This window comes from Sciurus carolinensis, chromosome 8 (assembly GCF_902686445.1).
Source record: "Sciurus carolinensis chromosome 8, mSciCar1.2, whole genome shotgun sequence".
NCBI classification, from domain to species: Eukaryota; Metazoa; Chordata; class Mammalia; order Rodentia; family Sciuridae; genus Sciurus; species Sciurus carolinensis.
The window spans coordinates 123,519,452-123,534,146 of NC_062220.1; positions in this window are offsets into that span (position 1 = coordinate 123,519,452).

Sequence of the window (14,695 nt, forward strand, 5' to 3'; positions counted from 1 at the left end):
ATAAATAAATAAATAAATAAATAAATAAATAAACAAACAAATAAATAAATAAAGTCACATGAGTATCACCCATAAATGCAGCAAATACTAAAACCTCCTGTGATTTTGCTCATTGCTGTGTAGGGACAAAGGTCTAGCAGAAGTGAGAGGAAGAGTTTGGAAAATGAGGGGATTCAGGTGGTTGAGGACGGGCTGAGGGTGGAGATGTGGGCAAGGCTGGCACCAGCTAGATGGGTGTCTCCTGTGACTTCTGTCCTTGGCAACTGTCCCTAGTCATCCCTTGGGCCTAAGCCTTTGTGCCCCTAGGGAGGGGTGCTCAGGATCTGAGTTCAGTATGGCGGTTAGACTTCTCCAGGGGCCAAGGGGAAGTGGGAGGAGGTTTTTGGCTCAGCTTAGCCCAAAGAGGCCCAGCCCTGTATTACCATGGCCAGCAAGGTCAGGGTGCAAGGCTCTGGGTGGGCTCTGGGGTGAGTGGTGAACTTGGGTGCATGGACACCTAGGTTAATGGTGATGACAGCCTATGGCCTTGTGTGAGGAGCCCTGCCCATGCTGGCTTTTCTTGGCCTTCCCTTTGCTCATGAACCACAGCCCTTCCAAGCAGAGTCCTTGCGTTGTGCTGAGTCTTTTGTTACTTTAATTAATGCCCAGCTTCCCGACGCCTAATTAAACTGGAATTGCTCCATGTCCAATAGCCGAGTGTCCCATTAGATACAAGTTAATGCAACTGTCGCATCGACAGTGAAATGAGGCTGTTGTGTCCCCAAGGAGGAACACGGAATGCACCAGGAAAATGTGCAGCCTGAGGGTGGGTGCACAGAGGCTGTACTGAGCCTTGTCCAGCAAGCTCTCAACTGACCCAGCACTGTGGATGTGGCCACTGGTTGGGTACTCCAAGTCTTGAGGGACCACCCCTTGGTCCTTGAGCCTCCTGTTGACATTTTCTGTTCTGACTACCTGAAAAACTCATGCCAGCATAAGAAAAGTTAGAAAATGAAGAAAAATTAGGAGAAAGTGAAGACTCCTCTAACCCAGAAATGTGTGGTCCTTCTGTGGAGTGACAGGTGCTCTTCATGGCCTGTGGGAGCTGGGGCAGGGACTTTGTGAAGGTGCTGGGTACAGATACCACACTGGGAGGAGATCCTGGTTCCTCAGGAACTGGCAGTTCCAGGTTGAGGTGCAGGGTGGGAGCCAGCTAGGGGTGGGGGAGTGCAGTATAGCAAACTGTACATGCTAGGCTTTGCAAGTGTCTAGGGTGTTGCCCCACTTTTGGGATCTCACCCTGATGGCCACACTGTTCAGAACAGAATAGGGGAGGGCTCTGCCACTGGCTAAGGTGCTCATGCTGTTTGGGATGTCACCCCAGAGCCTTCATTCACTCCCCCAGAACTCTTTAGTGGAGTGAAGAGTGGACAAGTGAACAACTAGAGGAGGCCATCCTGAGAAGGATTTACCCCCAACTCAGGGAGGTGCTTGTATACTGCACTAGGCTCTCACACTGGGCTAGTGGGTCCCTGAGGCAAAAGAAGCCATAGTACAAAGGTTGGTTCAGGGTGGTACTTATCATTCTGGCCAGTGGGTATGGCCAAGTCTGCTCTGGAGCCATGGAGGTGGGGTGGGCACAGGCACTGGGACAAGGATAGGTTTCTGGTTCATGGGCTGCTGGTACTGGCTCTCTCTCCCCAGCTTGTTCACTGTCTGGGTCCCCCTCGTTGGGGCTGGATCCACATCAACCTTGCTTTCTTCTGTACCTGGGTCCAGCCCAGAACTGTTGGGCAGAGTAAGCAGGCCTCTTAGGATACCCCACAGTTTGGTGTGACTGCCTCCCATGTTCCTGCCCCCTGGTAAGAAGGACAAGTTCCCTGAAGCTCCTGCTGTGGGTCAGGTTGTTCTCTGAGTCCCTCATTTGTGGTGTAGCATTTGCTGCTGTTTGCACAGAGATCAAATCCAGGGCATGTTTGTTTAGCAAGATTGCCTGTGCTGGAGCCCACCCTGAGGATCAGGCTGGGCACAGAGTGGATGTGTGTACAGGAGCATCTCTTGAGAGCCTCTCTAGAGAACGGGATGGGCATAGCCATGAATTAGCCATGTACAGTTGGTGCTATGCCTGCACAAATGTGACCAGTTGAGGGTCAAGTGGACAGATCCCAGCTGTACTGCTTAGTTTCTTTTGTGGGGGCAGGATACTGGAGATTGAACTCCAACTACTGAGCCACATCCCCAGACCTATTTTGTATTTTGTTTAGAGACAGGGTCTCACTGAGTTGCTTAGTGCCTCGCTTTTGCTGAAGCTGGCTTTGAACTCTTGATCCTCCTGCTTCGGCCTCCAGAGCCACTGGGATTACAGGTGTGCACAATCATGCCTGGCTGCACTGCTTAGTTTCTTCAGCCCTGGGTCCCCTCCCTGCATAGTGGCTCATCATACCCTGGCAACATTATACCCTGCCCTCCATATCTCTTCCCCAGGTACTGAGTGGCACATTGAAGGGACACTAGGCTAAGGGTTAGGAAGAAGAGTCTCACTTCCTCCTGCAATGGAACCTTAGCAGATCTTGTCTTTTTTTTTTTTCCTCATGGCTCTCATTTATTTATTTATATTTTATTTTATTATTATTTTTCCCACATTTTTTATTGGTACATTATTTTATTGTACATACTGATGGGATTTGTTGTTACCAGATCTTGTCTTATTGTGAGATAGTGGAAGCCCGAAAGACAGCAAAATTAGACACATTCTGAGGGTCTGACTGAGGATGGTAGGGGGCCCAGCCTGGGGCTAAGAACATGGCCTTGGAGCCAGGGACACTGGATTCATGTTCTTCTGTCACTCACAAGCTGGGTGACCTTGGGCAAATGGGTCTCCCTCTCTGAACCAGTTGGGTGGACAAGGAGGAATCTTTCCATCAGGGTAAGGATGATCCACATGGCAGCTCTGAGCAGACCAGGGGAGGCATTTTGGGGGTAGGGTGTCCAAGGAGAAGGGACTGCACTGCAGACAGCTTTGTCTGCTGAGCCCAAAGTCCACTTATGCCCTGAGACTCCACCTCAGTAACCATCCTGGAACTGGGCCGCATTTCCTGAGGGGCCTATCCTTGGTATACTGTATACCTTGTCCACTTAGGAGTTGGTAGGGTGAGGGGATGGAGCATTTTTAACTCATATCACTACTTGGATAACTAAAATCTTGAGGTTGCCCTTCTATTCATTTGGGGCATTTGAACTGGTCTATTTCCTGGGGAGATATAACATCTGTGGCTCCTGGATGAGTTCTAACTGGGCTCTGCTCCTTGCACCCACCTAAGCACTTTGTACTAAGCCTGCCTACAGGGACTCAGTGGGACCACAAAAAGTGGCCACACATTCTTTGACCCTCCATGACATGGGTTTTCATCCCTCCCTGGGCCCACATGGGCCTTGGAGAACCACGTGAGCCTTGGAAAGCACTGACTATCAACATAGGGTAGATGTGATGCTATGCCCAGACCCAGGCCTTCTAGGCCGAGAAGCTTCCATTTCCTGCTCTTGGCCCTGTGCTGCCACATAAGAAGAGACCATGTGGAGAGCAAAGGCTGGTAAGTGCTGCCCTACAGCCTGCATATCAAGGCCAGGCACACAAGCCTAGCCCCTGAGGGTCACTGAATGGCCCTTGCACTTGCCACATGGAGCAAAAGAACCACAGCACTGAGCCTTGCCTGAATTCCAGACTCTCCAGAGCAAGCATACACGAGAGACTGGGTTGCTTTGTGGTGCAACAGCAGATAATTGGCTACTAGTTCCCCTATTCCCCTGCCATTCAAGCTTTTGGGGTGGCAACTCTGGTCTGAGAGCTGGAACTTTGTGCCCATGGTCCTGGTACTGTGAAAAACATCCTAGTCAGGCTGGTCTGGGGTGTCCGGGTCCAGCAGGATATGGGGCAGGGTCTGATTTAGGACTCCCTTTCTAAGTTGAGTCTGATCCCATCCAGTGACAGTGGCGCAGAGGAAGGTAACTAGTGCTTCTCATACTGGTGTGCTTCTACCTATACCTCAAAGCCCAACTCTGTAAATTAAAGCACCCGCAATTCCTTTTCAGGGCACCACAGCACCTATGCTTTTTTTTCTACTACAGCATCAGCTTGGATGGTATTGGATGGTGTTTTTTGTGTTTCAGAAAGAGGCCCATGCGAAATTTAATTCACCTGTCTGTTGACTGGTGAGTTTAGGGCAGGTGTGGGTTGGGCTCTTCTCTGGGTCCCCATGTCTTGCTGGATACACAAGGGACACACAGACAAGTGTGTGGAGGAAGGGAAAGAGCTGGTGGGAGGATAGGGAAACTAGGCACCCACCCTGTACCTTTCATTGTTTCAACCACAGCCGAGGAGAAAACAAGGACTTTATGGCTGTCACAAATATTTCATTCCACACATTTTACAGTCCACAACTGCTGTGAACACTGGGCTCCTGTCGGAGCTGGAAGATTCATAAAATGCATGTGAATTTTTATGTTCAATTATTCCAGGTTCCCTGCTTGAGGCCCGTGTGTTGCCCCATGTACAACCCAGCTCCTAGGCTCCCATCAGTCTGGGACCCCACCTCCAGCTTAAGATCAGCAGAGAAGCCCCCCCCTCACACCCTGCATCTTCGTGACAGGCTCTAAACACTGCACTCTTATCTTCCTCTTGTATCCCTACTTCACCTGCAAGGAAGGGAAGGGCACTTTAGTCTATCTGAAGCTCTGTTGTGCCCAAAGCATTCCATAAGGGTTGAGCTGGGCTGGGGCATCCTGGATCACCTGATTTGTGCACCCACCAATGGTTGTTACTTGGGCTTAGTCTTCCTGTGCCTTGTTTTACTCTCCTGAAAAACGGGCTTATGATTGCATGGGGTTGCTGGGAAGATGCTGGGCATGGGCTCATCATTACTTGGGATCTGGGCCAACGTGGCTCAGTCAGGTTCAGGGCTCAAGACAGGGACTGCCCTGGGTCTGGCTGCTCAGGGGAGTGTCCAGCCCAGCAGGTGTGGCTGGGCACTGTAGGGAGCAGCTCATCAGTTGCAGCCTCACGTCCCTTCATTACGGTGCCTGCAGAAGATGTTCTCTGATTAGTCTGCTGAATTATGAATTAGGTTCCGGGTCCCTGTGCAGCTGTTCCCGGCTTGTCATCCCCACCACTTTATTTCCCCATCTGCTTATAAAACCAGGAGCGCCGTCCTGCAATAAACACTTCAAACACTTTTTTTAGGGGCTAATTAATTGTGTTGCATTTCTCCGACGCAGCATGCAGGCCGGACCTGCCCCGAATTCCCAATGTGGGTTGGCTCCTGCCTGAGTGCCTGGGGAGGGGGCTGGGCCCAAGAGTCTGTGTGTGGCCTCCCAAGCACACGCTTCTCAAAGGCAGTCCCCAACCCCCGCTCAACAGACTGGGCTGTCTTGCAACTGAGCTGGTCTAGTCAGATTCCCTCTGGGGTTTCCCTTGGCACCCTCTGGCTACAATTCCTTCACTGGGGTCAGCTGACATCTCCCTTCACCTCACCTGTGACATATCCAAGGTCAAATTCATGTCCTGCTGCCAATTGGCAGCACTGACTCTGTGGTCCCCCAACACCCACCCCCACCGCCAGTGTTCAGCCTTCACTAAACTCCCTCAGCGTCAATCTCCTGCCTCCTGCCTTTGCCCACGTGATTCACTCTGCCTGGAGCACCTTCTGCCCTCTTGCACCTGCTGGGCTACTCCTACTCTGGATACCTCCCTTGAGAGGGTCCCAAGGGTGGAACTCTCATTTTCTCTACCTCTCCGGGGGAAACCTTTGGGAGTCAAGGCTTGGTACTGCACTTTGAGGAGGCAATCCCTCTGAAGAGACCCAGAGAATATCCTGGAAAAGGTTTCAAACAACATTAATAAGAAAACAAAATCACAATTATCGAGTTACAAAACAGAACTCAGAGACAATTAAGTTACGGCAACCATTTGACTGTTCCCAGTGCCAGGAAAGTGGCATTTATTAACTTGATTCTTAAAGTAGGCTTACATCAAGTCAGTAAGAATTTTTGGTGTTTAACGTGTGGTCAGGTGTCTGTATTCCTGATCCAGCCCCCTATAGCAGCAAGACCCTCCCTACTGCAGATGGGACCTGGGCGGTATCTGTTGAATGTGGCCAATGGGGCTTGGAATTCTGTCCTCCAGGATAGCATGATTCTTATGGGCCACCATCATGTTTGTTGGAACTGGTCAATAAGACCCCTCAAATTCTTCAAATTCTTCTTGTTCTCAGATACTGAGGTGAGGTGGGTTCTCTGCCACCTCACCTTCTGTGTTGTTAGGGCCCTCAAACTGATGTCCCTATGGAGGACCCAGTCCCATCCTCACCCATAGTGCATGGGGAATAGTTGAGCCCAATGACTCCTCAACTGTGGGGCTTCCAGGCTCAGGGGCACAACCTTTTGTGGGAGCAACTTTCCCAACCCTCATGGATCTTATCCTCAAGCAGTTCTGATGCTGGAGACACCATGGAAAATCATGGGGTAGGATTTTGTCCCTTACCCAGGGGTAAAGGCCTTGTGATTGGCTGAGCCTCCATGTAGTCCTAAGGGAAGGACCTGAATCCAGAGAGGCCAGGGAAGGTCACACTTCCTCCCAATGAGTCTTGGATCCCTCATGCCCCAACACTGATCCTACCCAGGGTTCAGGGTAATGGCACTTGGCCAGTGAGGGCCCATGGGAGACTTAGGGATATGAGAGTCCATGGACATGTGGAGAGTCTGCTGACTACTCAGTATGAGTTCCCTAAAGAGGACCCCGTCATGAGGCTGAGGGTGGGAGCTTGTCTGGGCTTTATGACACCAGGAGCAATGACTAGAGGTTGGGGCAGGAGGTGATGTGGGTATGCCTGGTGTGGGACCCTGTGGGTTGCTGGGGCTCAGCCCTTGGCAAGCACCCCAAGGAACTCAGTGGAGCACATATCTACCCAAGGAGACTGGGGCTGGTGTTTTCTCTGAGTGTCGTGCTTGCTTGTGACTCCATATGCTCATGAGTAATCTCCTGGAGGCTGAGGGGTGAGAGGGTCCCTGACCTGCCTCACCAGAAATGGAGAGGGAGGCAGGTAGAGTTAAGGACCACTTGGGGCACTTGCCTAAACCAGGGGTGCACCTTGTTGCTAGGCACAAAGAGATCTGTCATTCTAGGACAGGGCAGCTTGGTCTTTCTTCACTGGGACAGAAAACATGGAATGTTATTGCCCCACCCCCGACAGGTCCAGTCAGCCTGCATGAGCTACACTAAGAGATGGAGGAGCACTTCCTCTGTTGGTGGGGCTCTGCTTTGAACATTTTTATGGGTTGTTAATTGTTATGCTTCCATTTAATTCTGGGTGTCATTCCGTGTCAGCCAAGCCCAGACAGGCTGGGATTTATGCCTCCAAATTATGGGGCTCAGGCTGTTCAGAGGTAAAACAATTACCCATCAATCAACTACCAATAGGCCTGCACTAGGGCTGGCAGCCCTGTTAGCAGGTGTGGGTGGCTATGGCCCCAGTAAGACCCCTTTGAGAGGCAGGATTTCTTTCGAGGACAGCTCAGGCTGGGTGGAGTTCCACCCCAATAAGCTTGTCCCTGTGTCAGAACTCAGGTCTCTGAGAGGCAGCTCTCATAGGGGAGGACCTGAGGTCAGTGCTCCCATCCCAATTGCTCAGAGCCTTAGTCTCCCACATGTATGACAGAGTCCCAAGTGAGTATAACTCTGGGTGGGTGGAGGGTGACCTGTTCAAAGATGCTGCAGGGTCATCAAGAGGGCAAGGCCATATGTTCAGTATGCTAAGGGGCCGCAACCAACCATGGTCACTTGGCTGGAGGGTCAAGATTGCCAGGAAGGAGAGATAGGTGTCAATACATCCCACAGAAGGAAAAACCAGGCTGTCTTCAGTGTAGAGAGCTCACCCATGAGGCCTGAGACCCATTTGAATCTGTGCAAATATAGATGCAGGGGACCCTACCAAACCAGAGGGTGAGTTATGCAGTAGGGAACTGTAGGGAAACAGCTTGCACAGAAGGACTTTGACTTAGTTTCTCTCCTGTGACCACTGAACACAGAGTAGAAAAAGTTTTGGGGGTGGGCAGGCTCCACAGACACCGAGATCAGAGCCTGAAAGGTTTTTCTTGGGGAGGTGGAATGGGCAGTGTCCTGGGAACTGGGGTAGTACAGGTGGAGATGGGACAGGTCTGGGGTACAGGTAGGGTGGGTATCAGTGAGATGGGATGGGTAACAGGTGTGGGGAAGGTAAGAAGATGACATGGAAGGGCAGAGATGGGGCGAGGAGAACCTGGAACTATAGAGTAGACCCTGCCCAATCCCTGATCGTGGTGTGATTGGAGCAAGGCTCCTTGGTCCTTCACTCAGGGGAGGCCCTTCTTCTCTCTGAGCCTCTCAGGAATTAAAGGACCAGCATGCAGTGGGGCCTGTCTCTGTGGCCTGGTTTGCTGCTCTTGGGGGCAATGGGTAAACAGGACAGCAATAGCAGATGGGCTCCTCAACTGAATCCTTCTGGGGGTGACTTCTCTTCCAGCAGTGGTTTTCTACCATCCTTGCTGTCTTGGGACAGTCATCCCAGCCTCACTCAACATCCATCCTGGGCACTCCTCAGCCAGTGCGGCATCTAGCTCCGGCTGAGGGAGGTGACTTTTCAGCAGGTCAGGCAGATGTCTTGGGCTTTCCTCAGTTTCCCTTGAGACCCAATCATGTTTCCTTCCAGAGACATCTCACACTTAGACCTGCTGTCAACACAGACCCTCCCTACTTCCTACATGAGGTCCCGCCTTCTCCTCTGCATCCTGACACTGTTACTGTACAATTTCAGGGAGGGGCTCAGCCTGGCTTAGGGCCCGTTCCAGCCTTATCTCCCTCAACCCTAAGCTGTGCAGCCCTGGGCTCACCCTTGGAGGCTCTGTATAGTATGATTCCCTTGATTTCCTTTTGGTTCTGAGACACACCAGGCCAGTGATCACCTGTTTTGGGGCTACACAGAGACAGGGACTGTCATTGTGGTCAATTCAACTTCTTGGATTGGCAGCTTTCAAGAGTGGCTGATGAGGGGCCAATCTAATAGATGATTATTAGGTCAGATGACTATTGGACCAGATGGCATGGTGGCCTGACTTGTACTGGAGTAAAACTGGACTTCTGGCTCAGGGTCATGTCCTCCCAGCATCAGGTCTTTGTGGGTTCAGATTCTCCCAGGGTTGGGCTGTTCTGGAGTCATGTCCTTTGGTCCAGGATTAGTCACTCCTCCTCAGTGTCCCCACAGGCAGAATTAGTTAGCTGTAGAAGCTCCTACATTTTGTATTAAATTATTTCAAATTGAAAGGAGGAAAATGCATTTCATTTTCTCAGCCTTGTTATAATAGTCTAGTACTATCCTAAGTATATTCTAACTTCCTTGAAAGTCAAGGCACCATGTGGCTTCAACACCCATGAGTCATTTACACTTAGTTTCCCGGTCACTGCAAGCACATGTGTTTGCTTTCCCATCCTGAATGCCACTAGTGGGCGAGACCCTCTGGGGGTGTTAGCTGCAGTGGGGCCCAGGTCCTTGCTCATGGCTTCATCTTTAAACAGAAATTACCGAGCACGTGGGATGACTCTGTTCTGTCTCTGGTGTCTCAGCCTCTGGTTGACTATGTAGGTTGGGCCTTTCAAATGGGAAAACCTCCCAGGGACCCATGTTGGGTCCTCCTGGGGTATTTCCAGGTTACATGAGACCTGAGAGGAGCAGGCTGGGTACTTGAAAGCTACCCAGTAGTGGGGAGGGGCAGGACTGTGACAGGTTCCCTAATGTCCAACCTGCCTAGGGCTGCAGTGGGACACTTGCAGTGTGGGGTGACCTTGGGGAGCCCCCTCTGACTCTTGGCCAGGGAGTAGATTTCACCCTGCTCAGGGCAGTACTGGGCAGATGAACCCCAGGATCCCCTCTGCAGCTCCTGCACCCACGCCCATCCCAGACCTCTTTCTGCCATGCTTGGGCAGTCACACTGGCATTTGGCGCCCAGGGAGCTGCTGACAGTGCGCGTTCCGCCTGCCGAGGAAGCACTGCCAGCCTGTTTGGAAATGTCAGACTGGTGGGTGGCAGGCCCTGCCCAGCACCCCACTCTCACCAATGATGCTGGACACAGGCTGCAGTCAGTGATGGAACCAGGCTGGGAGCCAGGCCTCTCTTGAGAGCAGAGAGATACTGATGAGTGGGGAGGGCTTGCTAGGGTCTGCAGGCTTCTTGGGGAGGGAAAGAGAGGGCTGCCCCCGGCATCGATGCTGATGGACGAGGGTCCTGTCCTTGCTTTTAAAGCAGCCTTGGTGGGTTGGTCGATGCAGAAGAGCGATATTGCACTCAGGACAGAGGGGTGACTAAGGGAGGTTTATTGGAGTCAGCTGATTTCCCAGGGGGCCCTTTGATGGCAGTAGCCACCACACTCCCTGAGAACTAACCATATCAGGCCAGAAGGGGAATCCCATACCTCTCCTACCCACTGGCTCCCTTTCCCTGCTTCTCTCAGTCCTTTTCTCTTTGCTTGTTGTCTCCATTTTTCATTCCTCTGGTTGTTGCTTCATGGTATTACCTGCTCAAATGACAATGTTCCCCCTTCCCTGGCTTCATGTTACCATTCTAAAATGGGACATACCTATTTCCAGCTCTCAGACCACTCGAAACCTTTTAAAAATATGAACGCTGCACCCATGCTGAATTGGGCTCTGTCCTGTGTCAGTATTTTCCTGTGCATCCTGACCCTGTGTGTACCTCAGTTTACGCAACTGCTGCATGGAACTGAAGTATCTGCTTTGCATGCCAGGATTAGGCTGGTTCTATGTAGCCTTAGGCTTATGCTTCTCCAAATTCAGTCAGCAGAGGGGTCACCCACACTTCCTGACATATCTGCTCCTATGCAATACTGCCCACCCTAGGATTCACAGGGGCCTGAAGGATCTCAGGCAATGTCCATTCATCTCCCAAGCTGGCTCCAGCTTTTCTCAAAGTCAGACTTGAGGTTCCCACTCAGGTGACTCTGGCTCAGAGATGAGGTAAATTTGATTGTTAGGGGCCTTGGGGGACCAGGTGGCTCAGGGTCCACAGATGGGCCCTGAACCCTCTGTGCAGGGTCTTTTGGAGGGCCCCAGGGCCCCAGAAATCTCAGGGCTGGTGAAGTGGGACAGGTGGCTGTTTTGAAGTCCCTCACGGGGGATCCTGCGGGGAGTACTTGATACGCAGTGGGGACAGATGGCTCTTGGCAGGACATGTGCCCCCACCCTGTGGGGACAGCTGCCCTGAGCTGGGCATATAACAAAGCTTCTGGAAAACAGAGAGGGTCTGGGGCAGTAGGAGCCAGGGCACTGAACAGTCTGGAGCCCTTTGGGGTTAGAGGCTCATGGTGGGGCTGGTGTTAGACCTGCCTGATTCCTTCTCCCCAAATGACTGTTGTGGGGGCCCAGAGGTGCAGGGACCCTTCCTGCTCAGTCTGGCTTAAAATTTTCATTGTTTTTTCTCTTTAAGAAAAGAAACACTTTCCCATGAAAAATTGGAACAATAATCAGATAATGATAAAAAGAAACTAAGAAATTCATCCCATCACCTGCCCCTAGTGGGTGGATTTCCCCACTGTCTTCTCTGGGCCAGCCCCACAAGCTCCTTGTGTCTGGGCTGCCATGGTTAACATGACCCGACACCTGTCCCACCTCCTCAGCATCAGAGTCCCATGAAACATGGTTTCAGTGACTACTGGGTTCCCAGTGCAGGGATCTCTCACTCATGGAACCATCTTTCTCTGGTCTGACACTTATGTTGTTAGAGTTTCTTCTACTCTTATAAATGAGGCTGTGGATAAAATCCTGGAATGCTTGTGTCCTTCTGGTTTCCTCCACAGGATCAATTCCTGGCAGTGGTTCATGGGGCCTTGGTGGAACTGGCCAGTGTCCACAGTCTCAGCAACACCACCACTGTGAGGCTCAAAGCTCCACTCACTGTTGGCTGCCCTACCTCTGAGGTGTGACCAGAATCAGAATTCAGGTATTCTGATTCATGCCCTACCTCGGCATGCTGGGCCCGATAGCAAGCCCAGCCCCACCAGTGCTCCCATCAACCTGACCTTGGAGACATCCTCTACCCTCATGTCAGACACCTTCATAGTCCTGGGGATCACTGGGCTTAGACTCTGTTTAAATCCTGGCTCTGCCACTCCTGGGTCTTCATACTGTTATCTATCAGGGGCTGGCAAAACTGGCTGTGTGGTCCTCTGGGCATTCCCTGAGATGTGCTCCACAAGCCCAGGCTCATGGATGCAAACAGGTACAGGGGGCTTAGGGTTCCTGGTACAAGATGAGTTTTTAGGAGCCTCCCAGGTGGTAAGGAGAGAACCTTCACCATGCCAGACTGGGCCCTGCCAGCCTCTTTCCACCGTGGGACAAGCAGACCTGCACTAGGGATGAAAGGCTATTTTCCCTGCTTGAGTTAACAGCCAGGCCATCCTCAGGGGTTGTCCCCTTGCCCTTGTTGCAGGGATTGGCTAAGGCTAGTTTGAAGGTTTAATAAATTGCTCAGGGCCTGTTGTAGGGTGTGAAGGTCAAGGGCATTGAATTCCTGAGACAAAGGCCTCTGTAAAAGAGCAACCAGAAACTGTGTGCGGGTCAGATGCACACATGTGCTTGAGTGTGTGGGGGCTAGGGTATGCTGGGCCAGTGGGCCATGAACATGTGTCCTTTCTGACTTCTTGTCACTCTGTAGGCTGTCAGCAGGCTCAGGGATCTGTCTTTGGATTGAATCTCTGAGTGGTGACTCACCCCCATAGGTCTGAGTTTTATCCTTCTCTTTGTGACAGGGGCCCCAAGAACCCTGCAATCTTTTATGACCTCTCAAGAACCCCACAGTCCCCCATGACTCCCCACAGCCACCATGCCTTGGCCACGCAGCTAACCCCTGGCCTACCAGTTTGTTCTCACTCTGGAGTCCAACTCCAGAGTGGTAATATCTTAGAAGTCCACATAAAACAGTGGCAGGTAACCAAACAGGAGGCAATGTTGACTCATTTGAGTAGCATGCAGCAGCTAGGGAAGGCATGGGAGTCAATTAGCAAAGATTTCCAGGCAGTGGGGCCTCCATGGGCTCAGACCTAGGGGTGACAAGGGTCAGTCTTAATGCTTCCTTCACCTATAGATTTACCCCCAATTCTGGACCTTGGGGATGAGGGAGTCCCATACTGTCCCAGGAATCTGGACAGGGTCCATGCTGTAGCCCTGGTCCTGGCTGTGGGCTCAGACTACACCCTTCCTAGGATGGACCTATGTCCCAGGAAGTTGTTTCTTGCAGTCTTATAAGTTTCACATTGTTCTCCTCATGACCAAGGAGAAGCCTTGCTTTCTGGGATCACTCCCTTCTAGAAATCTAAAGATGCCGTATAGGATCAGGGCCAGCAAAGAAGTCACATTGAGGTCCCCCAGACCAGGCAGTGGTCATCACTCTTCCCTCTCCCAGGGCTCTGGTGACCTCAGTTCTATTTACCCTCAACTCCGATTGCATTTTCCTCAGGTCTGGAAGGTCACAGGGCAACTCCTGCCTTTTCAACATCCCAGGGACCTACTCTCCAGTTGGTTGGTTTTCCAGACACTCCCTGTTATTCCCTTTGCCTGGGGTCTCCTTCCCTAAACTTCTGCCTGTTGATAGCTTCTTCATCCTTAAAGCCCTAATAAGAATGCCATGCTTTCCTGAAGGCAGCTGAGTATGGACTCTACTGCCTCAGAGATAATGATAAGGTGCCACACACAGGTCATGGGGATCCCCAAATGGGAGACAAGAGTTTTTTGTTCTTGTTTTCGTTTTTTGTTTTTTAGTTCTAGGAGTTGAACCCAGGGGTACTCTGCCACTGAACTATATCTCCAGCTCTTTTTTATTTTTTGAGACAGTGTCTTACTAAGTTACCCAGGCTGACCTCAAACTTGTGGTTCTCTTGCCTCAGCTTCCTGAGTCTCTGGGATTACAGGTGTGTGCAACCATGCTTGGGAGAAAATACACTTCTTAGAGAACTTCCTAAGGTCTCTATGGCCAGGTGTGAACTTCAGTTATGCAGCATCCTCCCATGAGTCATAGACCCTTGAGAGATGGGGACATCTATCTTAGTACCACTTTCCAGCCTCAGGAGATTCAGGGCCCAAGCAGGGAAGGGCAAGAGTCTGTTCTACTCAAGAGCATTTTCTGATCATGAGCTTCTTCCATGAGCAGGGGAGGGCCCTCTTCACTTACCTTTTATTGCACAGCTTGAGATGTCCAGATAGGACATCAACCAGAGCACTGATAAGGAAGCACACTGTAAAGGGCTGCCGCTCCTATTCAGGCCAGCAGGGTAGGCTGGACTGTGTAAGGCTGCAGCACCTGGTCTGGATCGATGGAGCAATGGAATCCTGTATGTTCTATGACTTTGCTGGACACAACAGGAAGATCTGCCAGATGGGAATCATTTTGCTATTTGTGTGAGGTTGGATTTGTGGACATGCCCACTGATGTGAATGAATGAGGTCTGACTGAGAGGGCTGAACATCCATCTGTCTTCCATGGAAGTCCCTGTATACCCAGGGTGAGCTGGAGAGAAGTGAATCCTGGGGAAACCCTGGTTTAAACAAGGTTCATGTGGCCCCTGCAGAATTTCTTGTGCTTTTAGCATCCAGATGAAGGTTAGTCTAAGAGATGGGCAGATA